The 13,781-nt window shown below is 41.8% G+C and overlaps 1 long non-coding RNA gene across 1 annotated transcript; it reads left to right on the top strand.

Annotated features, from left to right (window-relative positions):
• The first annotated feature begins 3,148 nt into the window (after nt 1-3,148).
• On the top strand, nt 3,149-11,133 carry LOC147006093 (uncharacterized). Its single transcript, XR_015048930.1, has 2 exons — nt 3,149-3,447; nt 8,743-11,133. It is a non-coding gene; the product is annotated as an uncharacterized LOC147006093 (long non-coding RNA).
• Nucleotides 11,134-13,781: the final 2,648 nt, after the last annotated feature.

Below are 13,781 nucleotides of genomic sequence, written 5' to 3'. Positions count from 1 at the left end.
GATATTCATTGTATAACAGAAGTTGACCTTGAACTCTGGGTCTTTCTGCATCTAGTATCCAAGTTTTATGGTTACTAACATGGTATGGTGCATGGTATATAACAAACATTTTAGTAAGAAAACAGATCTACACTGATATTTTCTATTAAAATTATCCTGACAGTAATCTTTAATTTAGTATCAAAAATAAAGTGCTTCATCACGAATTTTTTGTGTCTTTTCATTCTGCTCATATTTGCCTCCAATTATATTCTGGTTTTTCTTTTCTATTTCCTTTCTCTGGTCCTTTGAAAATCCCTAAATAGTCTTCATTTGAATTCTATATACTCATCACAAATATGCATATATGTATTCATATATTTACTACAGCTACATATAAACATAATCTTGAGGGTACATAAGAGAAAAAGGCATGTATTATTTCTCTTTCCTAGTTTGACTTATTTCACCTAACTTAATAATCTCCTGTCTGTCCATCTTTCTGAGAATGGCATAATTATGTTCTACATGGCTGAATAAAATATACCATTATGTATGGATCCTTTCCTTTATCCATTAGTCTGATTATAAGCTCTTAGGCTAAATTCATATCTTGACTGTAGTAAATAATAAAGCAGAGAGCAGGGAAATCTACAATATATATACAAACATTGACATGGATAACAATAAGTATTTATAATGGGCTGCATTAGATCATTTAGGAACATCAACATAAAGCTGGATGTTTGTTCTATTTGTGTTTGTTTGTTTGTTTTTAGGAATCTCCATATAAGTTTCCATAGGGTCTGCACAAATTCATATTTTGATCATTATTGAGTAAGCTCCTCTGGATACTTGTCAGCATTTGTCATTTTTGTTACAATAGCCACTTTGACAAGAGTAATTTCCATTTGCATTTTTTTGATGGCTAAGAATGTTGGACACATTTTCAAACACTCAGTGGTAATTAATACTTCTGTTTTTATTGTACTGTTTTATGATTCAGGAGTAGCATGGACTTCAGAATCATTTCTACCCTCACATATTATACGTGTGTATGTATACCTGTGCAGGGTTGGCTGTTGCCTGGCAACAGGAAAATGGTGTGGAAAGGACCGAAGTTTAATTGGGAGAGAAAATCATGTGTCCTGCCAAAAGGCACAAGTGTCTGATGGTGACCTCTAATTCCCTTTCCTCTCATTCCCCTATTTTAGAAATTGTGAACACAGAGCAGTAGACATTGTGTCTCTGCCTTCAGTAAGCTCAAATCTTTTTTTTTATTTAGTCAGGCACAAGACATGACTTAAAGGTTCTTTGTGCTTATAAAATCATAGGAGCATTGTTTAGTCTGATTGACAACCTTGCACAGCAGCCATTGGATAGAGAAAGAATTATTTAAATTGATAAAGGGTTGTAATAACTTCTGTACACTTAGAAAACCATTCAGACTCCCTAGTCCTCAAATAGTGTTCAAAACATTCCACAATTCATTTTCCTACCTCCTCCATAGTCTCCCCTTTCTTTCTTCTTTCTAGGCACAGTTGTCTTTGTACCATTCTCAGTCTGGATCCTTCTGCCCCAGGTAGATACAGGACTAAATTATTTCTTTCATGTAATTTTCTGCCTCGTATATCTCATCATGTGAGCTGTAGTAACCATTAATGTGTACTAGCTTTAGGGATTATGAGTGTCTTATCTTGGTGTTTTTTTTTCATCCTGACTACAATTCATGAATATAAAAATGTTGTTTTTATCCTCACTCCATTGAATGAAGGTTACATATCTGCTCACTCTCGAGTGTCTTACTACTTTGGGATTTTCTGTCTCACTTTAAATATGTACTAGTTTTGAGAAAAAAGAGTGTCTTATCTTAGTGGTTTTTTTCTTTTTTTTCTTTTTTCCATCCTGACTACAATTCACGAATATAAAAATATTGTTTTTATTTTATATTTTTACTGTTTCCTTCTATGGGTCTACAAAATTGCCTGGCACTTAATAAATTATCAGTAAATAATTAGTGCAAAAAGGGAAATAAAATTCTGTTAATTGGTTTTGTTCAGTACCAATAATGTGGACAAGGATATTTTCCTTTAAGAAATCTTTAATGATTCCTTTCTATAAAGCATGTAGACTTTTCTGTATCACCATTCCTCATTTAAATGATCATTTGTTTTACAAACATAGGAAGATAAATACCATAAGCCAATATGGAGGTTTATATATACAAGTGAGCTTGTAGATATATTTCTGTATATCAAGAATGAATTATCACTTCATGGTATGTATATGTGATACAAAACATACTAGATTATATAAATAGTACACAGTTATCCCTGGGCAGTCCTTAAGAATATTTTTCATGACAGCTAGCAGACATTGAAATTGTTGGATATTCCTGATAATTATACACAATGATAGTAGTTTTATGCAATCAGTGTGTACACAGTCTTCTAACATGAGTTATTAGCTACAATGCTGTGAATAACAAACTAGTCTTTGTGTGGGTTCAAATGAGTGAATGTGCATGCATATCTGTATATGTGTGTGTGTGTTTGTGTGTGTGTGTTTGTGTGTGTGTGTGTGTGTGTAGCTACTTAGTGCCATGTTCATGAAAGTATAATAAAGGATGAAAGAAAAGGGCCAATTGAGGGCATGATAATTCTCTCATAGATATCACATTTTGTTCCTTTAATTCCTATTGGAATAATCCCAAGAAAAGCAGTACACTGAAATTTGATACTTCTCTAAGCCATTAAGAATGAGTGAATAGGGTGGGCAACATGCCTGCTTCCTGCTCCCCTCTCCGCCCCCCCCCCGATGCTGAAGCAGTTCATGAGAAGGCAGCAAGTTCTCCTCTACAGAAAGATTTTGCGAACAATTAGACAAGTTCTAAGTGATTCTGACCGAAAATATCTTCAGGATTGGGCCAGGGAAGAATTTAAAAGAAACAAAAGTGCCACAGAAGAGGATACAATCTGAATGATAATTATCCAAGGCTGTGGAAAGCCGTGCAGCGAGCAATCGCTGTGGAGAGCCCTGCGCGTGCCGCGAGCAATCACCATTATAAGATGGCACTGGCCTCTACCGTGACTAACTAGTAAACAAGCCTTGTGCGCAAGTGCGAGAGTGAACTCACTCCTAGTCACTGCCCATTCTCAGGGTGTAATAGTGGTGTGATGGGCGAGCAATGAATCAAGAGCTGTCACGCCACATCAGGTGCTGAAACGTCATGGCTGAGCACTATATAAGGGACTCCATTTTCTGGGGTCGGGATCTTCCTGAGAAGTAAGCAATAAAGCTTTGCCGCAGAAGATTCCGGTTGTCATGAGTGTGTTCTTGCCGGCGGGGACAAAAGCTTGGGATACGTGGCACCGAAGACCCGGGGACTATATAAAATCACACCAGCACATGGAAGATCCCTCGTTCGCGGGGCGGAACCAGAACTGCGGGACACTACAGCTCTGCAAGGTAAGTATAGTCTTGAAATTTCTCCAGAGTTAGATGCCCTTTTGATTGTTTGCACGGCGATTGCACTTTCCCTTTCGGTTTCCTTTTGCTTCCACCGCTGGAACTTCTGAATGGTTCCCAGTCGCAGTCAGGCTCGGACAGCACCTGGACAGTGCCTGGACAGCTATTAGTTTCAGTCACGGTCAGGACTGGATAGCGGCAGTATGGGAATTTCTCACTCTGTAGTAGTGGCGTTAAGGTCGGTCCTGAAGCAGTGTGGCCTAAAAATCGCCACTAAGAGTATAGAGGCATTTGTCAGGGAGGTAGACCGTGTGCCACCATGGTATGCTTGCTCAGGTTCGTTAACTGCCACCTCTTGGGACAAACTGAAAGGAGATCTAGTTAGGGAACAACAGAAAGGCAAACTTAAAGCAGGGATCATGCCGCTATGGAAATTGGTGAGATCGTGCTTAACAGATGAGGATTGTCAGCAGATGGTAGAAGCAGGGCAGAAGATTTTGGACGAAATTCAAGACAGTCTATCAGAGGCAGAGTGGGGAGAGAGATTGAAAGTTGGGACGAAACAAGGTGCACCGAAGAATTTAGGCCTTTCCACGGGCCTTGAGCCCGAGGAAAAGAGATATAAAGGAAAGAATGCCTTGGGAGAGATTAGAAAAAGGGATGGAAAGGGAGAGAAGAAGAGAAAAAGAACTGGAGAGGCACATAAGGAAAGGAGCCTCTACCCGCCATTAGATGAGTTTAAGGCACTAGCTGTCAGTAGCTCAGAATTGGATAAGGAACTTAGCTCCTCTGAGGAGACAGACTTAGATGAAAGACGAGCTAATCAGTCACAGAATAACATAAAGAAAGCAAAAGTAGCTAGAGACAAATGTCAAATCACTATTCGATCTTCAGATCCGCAACCTCTGGGTCCTAGTACACCTCCGCCCTACGTGCAGAGGTATCAATCAGACTCATTCATTTCAAAAGAGGAACAGAGAAAAGTGCAGCAAGTGTTTCCAGTCTTTGAAGGCGCAGAGGGCGGACGCATTCATGCCCCAGTGGAGTATATACAGATTAAAGAATTAGCAGAGTCAGTTCGTAACTATGGAGTCAATGCCAACTTTATTGTAGCCCAAGTCGAAAGGCTTGCGACTCTGGCAATGACCCCCGGCGATTGGATGACCATAGTAAAAGCCGCATCTCCTAACATGGGAATGTATTTAGAATGGAAAGCTTTGTGGCAAGACTCCTGCCAAGCACAGGCAAGGGCCAATGCCAATGTTGAAGGGGACCAAGGAACATGGACTTTTGAGTTGCTTACAGGTCAGGGACAACACGCTAATAACCAGACAAATTACCATTGGGGAGCTTATGCTCAGATATCAGCTGCTGCAGTTAAGGCATGGAAGGCACTCTCTAAGAAGGGAGAGGCAAGTGGGCATTTGACCAAGATCACCCAGGGCGCACAGGAGTCATTCTCAGATTTTGTGGCTAGAATGACAGAAGTGGCAGGGAGAATTTTTGGGGATCCAGAGACAGCTATGCCTTTAATTGAACAGTTGATCTATGAACAGGCTACCCAGGAATGCAGGGCGGCTATTACACCTAGAAAGAGCAAGGGACTGCAGGACTGGTTGAAGGTTTGCCGTGAGCTTGGAGGGCCACTCGCTAATGCAGGTTTAGCAGCTGCCATTCTACAAGGGCAAAAACGCCCTGACATGGCTGAGCTCAAACTCTGCTATAATTGTGGCAAACCGGGACACTTAAAAAAGGACTGTAGAGCCCTTGTCAAAAGGAGAGCACCAGGACTGTGTACTAAGTGTGGAAAAGGATATCATTGGGCTAGAGATTGTCGTTCAGTCAGGGACATTCGAGGCAGGCCCCTGCAACCAGGATTCCCTCAAGCAGTAGATAATGAGACCATTCCAAAAAACCAGTACAGGGCCCTCAGGTCTCAGGGCCCGAAAACATATGGGACCTCGACAGGCAAAAGGTGGACCCCACAGTCCGCAGGGCAACAGAAGGATCAGCTGGGTTGGACCTCCGTACCACCACCCGATTCATGCTAATGCCCCAAATGGGGGTACAGCCTATTCCTACTGACTATAAAGGACCTCTGCCATCTGGGAGTGTTGGCCTAATATTGGGCTGGGCCTCCCTTACCTTACAAGGTCTTACTGTTCACCCTGGAGTCGTAGATCAAGACTATGAAGGGGAACTTCAAGTTCTCTGTTCCTGTCCTCAGGGTGTCTTTTCTATTTCACAAGGGGATAGAATAGCTCAGTTAATAATTTTGCCAAGCCTACATGGCTGTTTTCCTTCCTCTGGTGTCCCTCGAGCTACCAGAGGGGTTGGTTCTACTGGAAATGATTCTGCTTACTTAGTGATGCCTCTTGACTCCAGGCCATTCTTAGAATTAGTTATAGAAGGAAAACAATTTAAAGGGATTTTAGACACAGGAGCAGATAAAAGTATCCTTTCTTCCCAATGGTGGCCAAAAACTTGGCCCGTTACTCAGTCATCACGTTCTTTGCAAGGTTTAGGTTATCAGTCCTGTCCCACTATTAGTTCCCGTTCTTTGAGCTGGACAGCTCCTGAAGGTCAAACAGGACGATTCACTCCCTATGTTTTACCACTCCCAGTAAATCTCTGGGGGAGAGACATCTTACAGGCAATAGGACTGACCTTGACTAATGAATACTTGCCACAAGCTGTTCAAATAATGAAGAAAATGGGCTATAAAGAAAGAAGGAGATTAGGGAAAGGAGAGCAGGGTAAACTTGAACCTATCCCTCAAAAAGGTAATAATGGGAGACAAGGTTTGGGTTTTTTCTAGGGGCCGTTGAGGGCTCCATGCCCATACCATGGCTTACAGAGGAAGTTGTATGGGTTCCTCAATGGCCTCTCTCCTCTGAAAAGTTAGAAGCAGCTACAAAACTAATTTCTGAACAGCTACGCTTGGGTCATTTAGAGCCCTCTACCTCACCCTGGAATACACCTATTTTCGTAATTAAGAAAAAATCTGGCAAATGGTGCTTATTACATGATCTTAGAGCTATTAATGCACAAATGCGTCTATTTGGACCAGTTCAGCGAGGGCTACCATTGCTTTCTGCCTTACCCAAAAATTGGGAAATTATAATTATAGATATTAAAGATTGCTTTTTCTCTATACCTTTATGCCCTCAAGATAGGCAAAGATTTGCATTTACCATCCCAGCCATTAATCATTTAGAACCGGATCAAAGATACCAATGGAAGGTCCTACCTCAGGGGATGGCGAATAGTCCCACCATGTGTCAACTGTATGTGCAATTGGCACTTAAGTCAGTTAGAGAGCATTTTCCATCATTACAGGTGATAATTTATATGGATGACATTTTGATTTGCCATAAAAATTCACAATTATTGCAAGATGCATACCCTATATTAATAAAAACGTTAGGGCAATGGGGATTGCAGGTGGCCACTGAAAAGGTGCAAGTTGCTCGAATGGGAGCCTTCCTATGGTCACTCATTTATCCTGACAAAATTGTTCCTCAAAAATTAGAGATTCGCAAAGATCAACTACATACCTTGAATGATTTCCAAAAATTGCTAGGAGATATTAATTGGCTAAGACCATTTTTGAAAATTCCATCAGCAGAATTAAAGCCCTTATTTGACATATTAGAGGGAGATACCCACATCTCCTCCCACGGAGCACTTACCCCAGCTGCATGTCAAGCTTTACAAACGATAGAAAAGGCCTTACAAGATGCTCAATTACAACGCATTGAGGAGTCAAAGTCATTTGAATTGTGCATATTAAAAACTGCACAGTTACCAACAGCAGTCTTATGGCAAAAAGGACCCTTATTGTGGGTCCATCCTAATGCTTCCCCTGCAAAAATTATTGAGTGGTATCCTAATGCAGTTGCTCAACTTGCACTTAGGGGGATAAAAGCAGCTGTTACTTATTTTGGGAAAGAACCTCATATGCTAATCGTACCTTATACTTCTGCTCAAGTTCAAACTCTGGCAGCAACAACTAACGATTGGGCAGTCTTGGTTGCCTCTTATTCAGGACAAATTGATAATCATTATCCAAAACATCCAATTTTACAATTTGCCTTAAGCCAAGCCATAGTGTTTCCAGTAATAACAGCCAAACACCCACTTCCGGATGGGGTAGAAGTGTATACAGATGGATCCAAATCTGGCATAGGTGCATATGTAGTAAATGGCCAAGTAACATCTAAACAATATAATGAGACATCACCCCAGATTGTAGAGTGTTTGGTAGTTCTAGAAGTCCTTGAAACTTTTCCAGGACCGCTCAATATTGTATCTGACTCTTCATATGTGGTCAATGCAGTTAATATGCTTGAAGTTGCTGGCTTAATTAGACCCTCTAGCAAGCTTGCTCACATTTTTCAGCAAATTCAGTCAGCCTTGTTACATAGAAGACATCTTCTGTATACTAATCATGTTAGGGCTCATTCTGGCCTTCCTGGCCCCATGTCTCATGGAAATGACTTGGCAGACAAAGCTACTAGAATCGTGGCTGCTGCTCTGTCCTCACAGTCAGAGGCTGCAAGGGAGTTTCATAAACGCTTCCACGTGATGGCTGAAACATTAAGCCGCCGTTTCACTTTAACTAGGAAAGAAGCTCGTGACATTGTCACCCAATGTCAAAACTGTTGTCAATTTCTGCCTACTCCTCATGTAGGGGTAAACCCCCGAGGCATCAGACCATTACAGGTCTGGCAAATGGATGTCACTCATATTTCCTCCTTTGGAAGAAATCAATATTTACATGTTTCCATTGACACCTGCTCTGGTGTTATGTTTGCTACACCTTTAACAGGTGAGAAAGCCTCTCATGTTATACAGCACTGTTTAGAAGCGTGGAGTGCTTGGGGCAAGCCCACAATTCTTAAAACTGATAATGGGCCAGCATATACCTCTACTAAATTTCAGCAATTTTGTCATCAAATGGATGTCACTCACTTGACTGGCCTTCCTTATAATCCTCAAGGACAAGGCATTGTGGAACGTGCACACCGTACACTTAAGTCTTATCTTATAAAACAAAAAGGGGGAGTTGATGAGACTCTGCCCTCAGTGCCAAGAGTAGCTGTATCTATGGCACTCTTTACACTCAATTTTTTGAATCTTGATGAGCAAGGTCGCTCTGCAGCTGATCGACATAGCTCAGACCCTGATAGACCAAAAGAAATGGTCAAATGGAAGGATGTCTTAACTGGTCTGTGGAAAGGCCCGGATCCTATTTTGATAAGATCCAGGGGAGCTGTTTGTGTTTTTCCACAGAGTGAAGACAACCCATTTTGGCTGCCGGAACGACTCACCCGCAAGATATTCATCAAGGATGGTGCAGAAGATGCAGACCTCCCGAGGACTGCTCCTGATCCTGACAATGCTGAACTTGTCTCAGGTTCCTAGTATGAGGGGCGAACAGAGATGGGCCATTCTCTCGACTTTCCCTAAACCAATGCCTGTTCGCCATAATGCTATAGTTTTTCTAAAATTCTTTACTACTAATAAAACATTAGATTTGCCATATCTACCCTATGATCCCACCCGAGCACCATTAGGGGAAAATCGCTCTTTATTAGAACAGGGTTCTTTATGTTTTCAAATTAATGGACCAGGAAAATGTATCAACCTCACAGCTCGAGCTTTGGGGAAGTTTAATGAGCACCGAGGAGGTTGGGTAAGCACAACCCAAGATACTTCCAATGCAGATATAACCTTTACAAATCGGACCTTTTGGCAGGAGGCAATTTGGGTTAATGGTACATTTCTACCACCTAACTTTTCAGACAAAGAACGTCCCCACCAACCAAAAATAGCCCCTCATTGTAGCTTGGAAGATGAAAGGCTGATACTGCCTTGGTCTGATTGTCAATCCTCCATCACTCGTTGGGCAGATCAGAGTAAAACCTTTTCCTTTTCTCCCAACATGATAGATGATCCAGATAAGGAATTTGTTATGAAAGAGGGACTTTTCATACAGGACTTTAGAATGCATCCCTTTCACAAGTGGGTGCTTTGTGGAGTCAATGGCAGTTGTACAGAACTCAATCCTTTGATCTTTATCCAGGGAGGAGCAGTTGGAAAGGCTTCTTTTACTGGCATCTCAAGATTTGCTCAGTATTGGGGAATACATGCTGCCTCCCAGGACTCTTATGGATATACTAATACCAGTGTAGAGATCACTGGGTTCAATAAAACTTTGGTAAACCAGATTAATTATCCATCTACCCCAGTCTGTGTTTACCCCCCTTTCTTGTTTATTCTTTCCAATGATTCATTTGAAGTCTGTTCCAATGATTCTTGTTGGATTTCTCAATGTTGGGATGTAACAAAGAACACCCATGCCATGGTAGCACGGATCCCACATTGGATCCCTGTTCCGGTGGAAACACCCTCCACCTTATCCCTGTTTCGACAAAAGAGAGATTTTGGAATTACTGCTGCCGTGATCATAGCAATTTCAGCCAGTGCAGCTGCTGCTACAGCTGCAGGCTATGCTATGGCTAGTACGGTTCAATCAGGCACAAAATTAAATCAGCTTTCAGCAGATCTGGCTGATGCCATCACTGTCCAAACTTCTGCTAGTACCAAGTTAAAGGGAGGGCTGATGATATTGAATCAGTGCCTTGACCTGGCAGAAGAACAGATAGGAGTTCTATACCAGATGGCCCAGTTGGGCTGTGAAAGAAAACTGGAAGCCCTATGTATTACCAGTGTCCAATATGAAAATTTTACTAATGCAGCTAATCTGTCTAGACAGCTTTCCTTGTATCTTGCAGGAAATTGGTCTGAGGGATTCGATGAGACTCTTGAGGCCCTGAGGGTGGCAGTTTTAAAGATCAACTCAACGCGAGTGGACCTGTCATTGACAGAGGGCCTCTCCTCCTGGATTTCATCTGCATTTTCTTATTTTAAGGAATGGGTGGGGGTGGGTTTATTTGGTGTTGCCACCTGCTGTGGACTTGTGTTCATGCTCTGGTTGGTTTGCAAGCTCAGAACCCAACAAACACGTGACAAGGTTGTGATAGCTCAAGCACTTGCTGCCATTGAGCAAGGCGCCTCCCCCGAAATCTGGCTATCTATGCTCAAAAATTAGTTGACATTGGTGGCTGGCCTCTTTTGTAGAGTTCGCCCTAGGTCATTTAGTAGTTACTGTCACATAGCACTGCGGTATCCAGGGACGGGCAACTTTCCTCATGCACAGATCATCCTAAGACACGGGGCCCAGTGGCGATAGGGTTACCCTATGACAGGAAAAGCTGTGACATTGGAGGAACGACCTAAGACAGGAGCCACAGCGGATGGGCATAATTACACAGACCTAGTCCAGCCTCAATTTAATAAAATAAAAAGGGGGAGATGTGGAAAGCCGTGCAGGGAGCAATCGCTGTGGAGAGCCCTGTGCGTGCCGCGAGCAATCACCATTATAAGATGGCGCTGGCCTTTGCCGTGACTAACTAGTAAACAAGCCTTGTGCGCAAGTGTGAGAGTGAACTCACTCCTAGTCACTGCCCATTCTCAGGGTGTAATAGTGGTGTGATGGGCGAGCAATGAATCAAGAGCTGTCACGCCACATCAGGTGCTGAAACGTCATGGCTGAGCACTATATAAGGGACTCCATTTTCTGGGGTCGGGATCTTCCTGAGAAGTAAGCAATAAAGCTTTGCCGCAGAAGATTCCAGTTGTCCTGAGTGTGTTCTTGCCGGCGGGGACAAAAGCTCGGGATACAAGGCAATATGCAGCTAAAGGATCTAGAAAGGACCCTTGCCTTAGCCAACTCGTCATAACTGGAAGATTTTCAGACCTCCATGTATTTTGCACAAGCTCTGAGGCACTGTCACAGAGCACCCAAAAAGGTGATAATCACTCTAATCAAGAGTATAAGTGAAGTTTGTTAATATTTCCACTACAGTCAGTGGCTGTAATAATTAAACGTGAACTAATGTCAAGATGAGGGCTTGGAATCCTGCATTGCTCTGTGGGAAGGTGAAATGGCAGCCCCTTTGAAAAGCAGATTGCTAGTTAGCAATTCTTAGAAAGGCAATGAGCACAGGGCTGGTAAGATCACTCCACATGAAGGCTCTTGCTGCCAAGGACATAAGTTTGATCCCTGGGACGCGCACATGGTGGAAAGAGAAAGTCACTCCAGAATGTTGCCCTCTGACTTCCACACAGGCACTGTGGCACACAAACCAAAAATGAGTGAATGTATGCCTAGATCATAAGCTGTTACAAAATCAGACACAGGACTGGCAGTGTACTGACTCTAAGGGACACCCTATAAAAGTGATTCTCTTGCTGTGGGTCCTGACCCCTTTCGGACAACACAACTCTTTCACAGGGGTCTAGTATCAGATATCTACATTATGATTCATAACAGGAAAATTACAGTTATGAAGTAACAAAATTTTTACAGTTTTGGGACACCATAATATTAGAGCTGCATTAAAAGGTCACAGCATTAGGAAGGTTAAGAACTTGCTGGAAACAGCTCTAGAACTTGCTTGAATAACCTGTTTTGTGTTTCAGAGTTCTGAAGTGACTTTCTTCAGGTGTGACATGGTTTGATAACCATAAGACTGAGACCTCACGGAGCTTTAGTGGAAATAGCTAAGAACACAAAGAAGGTGGAGCACTGGGTGGGCAGTTCAGCTCCTGCACCTAACATCCTCATGAAATGATGAATCAGGCTGGAGAGATGGCTCAGTGGTTAAGAGCACTGACTGCTCTCCCAAAGGTCCTGAGTTAAATTCCTGACAACCACGTGGTGGCTCACAACCATCTGTAATGGGATCTGGTGCCCTCTTCTGGTTTGTCTGAAGACAGTTACAGTGTATCCATAAATACAATAAATCTTTAAAAAAAAACAAAAAACAAAACAAAAACAAAAAAAAACAAAAAAAAACAAACAAAAAACAAAAAAAAAAACCAAAAAAACAAAACCAAAAAACAAAACAATGAGTGAATAGGATTGAATGCATCTCCAGTTCCTGGAAGGTAAGCAGAGGTTCTGAGTGTATGAGGTACTATATTAGAGAGGTAAAGCAATCCTTACAGCCAGCTTGTTTTCAGAATGGATTTGCTCCACAAAGCTTTCTATACAGAGAATACCAAAGTAAACACAAGGTCAGCCTGTCTTATAACTATTAGATTTGAAAGAAATAGAGTCTGAGTCTCTGATGGCTCTCTGATTTCTGTACTGCTGGCATGTCTCTGAGAAAATGAATTTGTGTGGAAAAAGAACCACAATTCTGGGGATTTCATTTTTGATTATTATTTGGCTCCAGTGTATGTGTCCATGGTTAGACTGAGGAGAGAAATAACCTTGCTGGGTCCATGGTCAAAAGAATAAGGGTCATGGTCAAGCTGACAGGATCATGGCTCAGTCAGTGAAGTCTTTGCATCATAAATGTGAGGATGAAGTTAGTTTCTAAAACCACCACTAATAAAAGCAGGTACTAGGGAATTGACTCCACAAGTAAGAGTACCTGATGCACATATTTGAGTATTAAAGTTCAGCTCCCCACAATCCACATAAAAAATACAGATATAGCTATATATGGCCATGACTTATAGATAGATTGAGAACATGGGCATGGTGGCATGCCCTTTTATTTTTAGTGCTAGACAGATGAATGTAAACTCCCTTGGCTTGCCTGTCAGGCAACCTAACAAAATTAGTGATATTCAATCAAGTAGGCAACCCTCACATAAAAAGCAAGGTAGACAGAGTCCTATCAAACTATACCTAGTATTGTTTCTGAACTTCCACATACAAGCACACATATGCATCTACCTGCACATATACATCTAAGGGCACACACACACACACACACAAAGTAAAAATGAGACAAAGGAAAATATATGAATGTCATGACCCCAGTGACCGAGTTTCTCCTACTTTATTTAACTTTAAACATTTTACTGCTTACCACCAGTACAACCAAGAGATGAATTCTTTAAACATGGATCTTAGGAGCATGCAAAGTCAAAATTATAGCATTTATTCTAGTCTTAACCCTAGAGCCATGAACTGTGCACAGCTTTACTTGGGACAGGATCTCCATACTAAACTTTCACTCTAGAGTGCTAAATCCAAAAAATAGTATGTGCAAAACAAATAGGCTGTTTGGAGAATCAAATAGAGCATCCTTGACTGTATAGAAAATATGGAAGAGAATTTAAGGATGGCTTGATGGTTTATGTTTTTCCTGTCCACACAGCTTTAGGAGATTTTCCTGTAGGATCATCTTTCCAAGGCTTTGTTTATCTTGTTTTCATTCCAAATATTGTGTGAGTGTGTGTGTGTGTGT

The sequence above is a fragment of the Mus caroli genome, unplaced genomic scaffold, assembly GCF_978045245.1.
Source record: "Mus caroli unplaced genomic scaffold, Mus_caroli_1 scaffold_1, whole genome shotgun sequence".
NCBI lineage: Eukaryota > Metazoa > Chordata > Mammalia > Rodentia > Muridae > Mus > Mus caroli.
This window is presented reverse-complemented; position numbering and strand designations above follow the sequence as displayed.